Consider the following 5,357-nt stretch of genomic DNA (forward strand, 5'->3'; position numbering starts at 1 on the left):
GGCCCTGGGGAGACGGGCAGGGACAGCGATGTGTGGGATGCCCTGTGGTGACTGGGAGCGTTCTGGACTGCACAGGTCACAGCACAACACTGGATAGTAAACTTCAGGTTGTATTTTCCCAACCGTGTGAGACTTCAAGTTCTAGTCACACAGGAGGCAGAACCTGAAACGGATGGTGCGTGCGGGTGTGTGCCGTGTCTGAACGCGAGTGTGTGTGCACGTGTGTGTCCTGTGTGTGCACACGTGTGCCGTGTCTGAACGCAACTATGTGTACAGTGTCTGAACGCGAGTGTGTGCACGTGTGTGCTACGTGTGTGCCATGTCTGAACGTGTGTGTGCAGTGTCTGAACGTGAGTGTGTGAGCACGTGTGTGTGCACCACATGGGAGGAGGGAGTCCAGACGGGTTCTGATACTGTCACTCTGGGACGTGTGGGTGCTTCTGTGAGGACGGGGGGTCTGCGCTCCTGCCCCAGGGCTGTCCAGCGGGGCCCCCGCAGGTGACCCTTGAGCCCGCAGCGCACACGCGGCGACTGCAGGCACAGTGCGTGGCCCACACGGCCGTCCTCTGCGCCTGCAGGGGTCAGGGCTGCACAGGCAGGGCCCTGCGGTGGCCCCGTCACCCTGTGTCCCTCACCTGGCTGCAGGGGCGGGTCCCAGACACTCTCTGAGGGTGTCATCTCTTGGGGAGGGGCAGACACAGGGCACCCGGGCTGCGGGTCCTGCGGAGCAGAGGTGTGTGCGTGGGGGCGTCCCCTCGGGGGGACGGGTCACCGCAACCTGGGTGAGCCCTGCGTCCACACTGGGCACCACTCTTCGTGTGACCCTACCTGTATCCCCTCTGTGGGCACAGGTCTCCGGGCTGGGACGTCAGGTGCAGGGGCGTCAGGTGCAGGGACGTCAGGTACAGGGGCATCAGGTGCAGGGGTGTCCACAGTGGGGTCGGGGAGGGACGTCAGGGGCAGGGGCATCAGGTGCAGGGACGTCAGGTGCAGGGGAATCAGGTGCAGGGACGTCAGGGTGCAGCGTCCATGGTGGGGACAGGGAGGGACGTCAGGTGCAGGGGCGTCAGGTGCAGGGACGTCCATGGTCGGGTTGGGGAGGGACGTCAGGTGCAGGGGCATCAGGTGCAGGGGCGTCCACAGTGGGGTCAGGGAGGGATGTCAGGTGCAGGGGCGCCCACGGTGGGGTCGGGGAGGGGCATCAGGTGCAGAGGCGCCCACGGTGGGGTCGGGGAGGGACGTCAGGGGCAGGGGCGTCAGGTGCAGGGGCGTCAGGTGCAGGGACGTCCATGGTCGGGTCGGGGAGGGACGTCAGGTGCAGGGGCATCAGGGGCAGGGACATCGGGTGCAGGGGCGTCCACAGTGGGGACAGGGAGGGGCGTCAGGTGCAGGGGCATCAGGGGCAGTGGTGTCCACAGTGGGGTCGGGGAGGGGTGTCAGGTGTAGGGGCGTCAGGTGCAGGGGCGTCCACAGTGGGGTCAGGGAGGGATGTCAGGTGCAGGGGCGTCCACGGTGGGGTCGGGGAGGGGCGTCAGGGGCAGGGGCGTCAGGTGCAGGGGCGTCAGGTGCAGGGACGTCCATGGTCGGGTCAGGGAGGGACGTCAGGTGCAGGGGCATCAGGGGCAGGGACATCGGGTGCAGGGGCGTCCACAGTGGGGACAGGGAGGGGCGTCAGGTGCAGGGGCATCAGGGGCAGTGGTGTCCACAGTGGGGTCGGGGAGGGGTGTCAGGTGTAGGGGCGTCAGGTGCAGGGGCGTCCACAGTGGGGTCAGGGAGGGATGTCAGGTGCAGGGGCGTCCACGGTGGGGTCGGGGAGGGGCGTCAGGGGCAGGGGCGTCAGGTGCAGGGGCGTCAGGTGCAGGGACGTCCATGGTCGGGTCAGGGAGGGACGTCAGGTGCAAGGGCATCAGGTGCAGGGGCGTCCACGGTGGGGACAGGGAGGGACGTCAGCTGCAGGGGCGTCCACGGTGGGGACAGGGAGGGACGTCAGGTGGAGGGGCGTCAGGGTGCAGGGGCATCAGGGTGCAGGGGCGTCCACAGTGGGGTCGAGGAGGGATGTCAGCTGTAGGGGCGTCAGGGGCAGGGGCGTCAGGTGCAGGTGTGTCCGCCCGGTCCCCGTCAGGGGCAGGGGCGTCAGGTGCAGGGGCGTCCACGGTGGGAACAGGGAGGGACGTCAGGTGCAGGCGCATCAGGGGCAAGGACATCGGGTGCAGGGGCGTCCACAGTGGGGACAGGGAGGGGCGTCGGGTGCAGGGGTGTCAGGTGCAGGGGTGTCCGTGGTGGGGTCGGGGAGGGGCGTCAGGTGCAGGAGTGTCCACGGTGGGGACAGGGAAGGATGTCAGGTGCAGGGGCGTCAGGGTGCAGGGGCGTCAGGGGCAGGGACATCGGGTGCAGGGGCGTCCACAGTGGGGACAGGGAGGGGCGTCAGGTGCAGGGGCATCAGGGGCAGTGGTGTCCACAGTGGGGTCGGGGAGGGGCGTCAGGTGCAGGGGCGTCCACGGTGGGGTCGGGGAGGGGCGTCAGGTGCAGGGGCGTCCACGGTGGTGTCTGGGCTCAGAGGCCAGGCGGGCAAGCCCCTTGCATGGCGTCCCCGACACGGAGTTCTGTGCAGAGAGGGATGTGCTGTGTGCCCGGGGCTCGGCAGGAGGGGACGGGGCATGACTGGTCATGCTGGGCGTCCTTCGGGTGACGACCCTGCCCAGGAACCACACAGGGGTGGTGGCACCGCGCGGTGATGCCCTCGACCCCTGAAGGGTTGCCTTAGCCAGTCACTTCCCTGCGAGGAGCCGCCCAGGAGGGTTCTGTTACAAGGTGCCCAGTGTCCGGGCAGCAGGGCCCCTTCACACGGGACGCCCTGTGGGGGCTCCCCGCACACATGCCACTCCCAGTGGGGCCACACACATTGCACGGAGGGCCGGGCCCCAGGATGCGGGCTCCCGGCCCTCACTCCGGGAGGCAGGAATGACACAGAAATAGCTTCAGCCCCAGCAGGGCGTGAGGGTCCACTGGACCAGGCCTGGGTGCCCTTCTGGTCTCGCTGCAGCCTGGAGGCCCGCATGGAGGAAGTGGCCTCTGAGCCGGCGGGAAGGGAGGCGGTGGAGGGTGCCGTGGGGCAGCTGATCCCGTTTCTACAAGCAGCGCGTGCTGTTCCTTACCTCCCAGAGGCTGCGGGCTGGACGCGGGTCCCCTGGGCTGCGTCGGGTGTGGGCAGGTGCGGGCTCCCTGGCCTGTCTGTCTCCCGCGTCCCGCAGCCCACGGCCCCTGCTCCCTCTGTAGCGCCCGCAGCACTGGCGTCCTTGTCACACGTCCCGCCCGCGTGCCCGTGCACCGGGGAGCGCAGGGCAGGCAGTGCCCTGTGCTGAGCCCAGCGGCCAGCCGCCTGGAGTCCGGTCCGCCCCAGGTTCTGGGGGTCTGGACAGCTCGGCGCCCTCAGTCCTCCCAGCTGAGGCCGGAAGGAGAGCGGGGCTGGGGGAGGAGGGTCTGCGCCACAGGCCGGGGGGACCCAGTGGGGGCCGCTGCCCAGGCCCCAGAGGCTCAGAGCCCCGGGTCACAGGCTGCACGTGGGGCCCTGGGCTGTGGGGGGGACACGGGGCAGAGAGGGAGCTGCCAAGGAGCTGGGTCTCCATGGAGGCGGGAACGGAGAGAGAGGAGGGGAAGGGAGGGGGAGGGGAGAGGAGAGACAGGAAGGGNCGCCCCCCAACCCCAGCCGCAGGCTGCCCCGAGGCTCCTCTGAGGGCTGGGGCTGCGAGGGCGCAGGGGGGAGGGCGCAGGGGGCCTGGCTGCAGGGGGGAGGGCACAGGGGGCAGGGGGACTGGGCTCTGGGGGGAGGGCGCAGGGGGCGCAGGGGGTGCCCTGGCTGCAGGGCGGAGGGCGGTTCCGCCCCCCAGGCTTATGCGTCCCGTCCGCCCGGGTCCGGCTGGTCTCGGGCAGGGGCAGACCCCGCACAAGGCGCCTGTGCTGCGCACTGCGTGGACTGGAGCGTGGACAGGGCAGGACGGGGCTCCGGGTCACCCGGGGTCGGCGTCACAGTGCGTGGGCCTGCAGGTGAGCACGCGGCCGGGGAATCCGCCTCCACCGGGAGGCCACGCACCCTGGGCGGGCGGGACCGGGACGAGGGCCACTCAGGCCAGAGGGCCGGACACTTGAGGCCGCGGTCGGTGTGCAGACGCGCGTTCCCGGAGATCACAGGCACAGGCGGCCGCGACGTGATGCAATCCCGGCCCTGACGCAAGTCCCGTGTGCTCGGGCCCTGGGGTCCAGGGTGACGGGAACAGACCGCAGCCAGAGCACGGTCAGCCTCTCAGGACGTCCTCCCGTCCACGCCCCCTGACCGCTGACCCGTGTCACACTCAGGACATCGTCCGTCCCCTGACCGCTGACCCGTGTCACGCTCAGGACACCCTCCTGTCCCCGCCCCCCTGGCCACTGACCCCATGGTCCCCGTCAGGATGCCTTCCCGACACCCTCCTGTCCCCTGACCACTGACTCCTCACCCTGGGGTCACACTTAAGACGTCTTCTTGTCCCCACCCCCTGACCGCTGACCCGTGTCACACTCAAGACACCCTCCTGTCCCCGCCCCCCCCCACCACTGACCCCGTGGTCCCCGTCAGGATGCCTTCCCAACACCCTCCTGTCCCCTGACCACTGACTCCTCACCCTGGGGTCACACTCAGGATGTCTTCCTGTCCCCGCCCCCCGACCACTGACCCCATGTCACACTCAGGACCTCCTGTTCCCTGACCTCTGACCCTGCGGTCACACTCAGGACACCCTCCTGTCCCTGTCCCCTGATCTCTGACCCCGCGGTCACACTCAGTACGTCGTCCTGTCCCCTGACCGCTGACCCCACGGTCACACTCAGGAGGTCGCCCCGTCCCCTGACGGCGGACCCGCTGGCCCCTCGGGGCGTCTTCCCCGCCCTGTGAGGGTCTGGTCCCTGCAGCGCGGGGCTGTGCGGACCTGTGGACGCCCCTCCCGGCAGTGCTCGCCCCGCAGGGGTCCCGCTCTCGCCCCCGGTGGCGGCCCGGCCGGCGCGTCTGGGAGGGACGGCCTGGGAGGCGGCCCCTCCTCCTCGCGGGGCGGGTGTTCCGGCGCCCAATGCCGCGGCCGGAGCGTTTTAGGGAAGTGCTCGGGTGTCGGCGGCTGCGGGAGGGAGCCCCCGCNGTGTGTGTGTGGGGGGGGCCCGGCCTGGGGCGTGGGCGGGGAGGCGCACCCTCCGCACCGGAGGCGAAGGGCAGCTGGAGGGGCCGCCGCAGGGTCGAGTCCGGCTCGGCGTCCGCGGGAACTCGCTGGGGTCGGAGCCGAGGCCAGGACCCGGGGCTGCGGCTCCGGGGTCGTGAGGGCGGCGCGTGCCGG

Source organism: Crocuta crocuta, unplaced genomic scaffold (genome assembly GCF_008692635.1).
Source record: "Crocuta crocuta isolate KB4526 unplaced genomic scaffold, BGI_CrCroc_1.0 scaffold221, whole genome shotgun sequence".
Classification (NCBI taxonomy): Eukaryota; Metazoa; Chordata; class Mammalia; order Carnivora; family Hyaenidae; genus Crocuta; species Crocuta crocuta.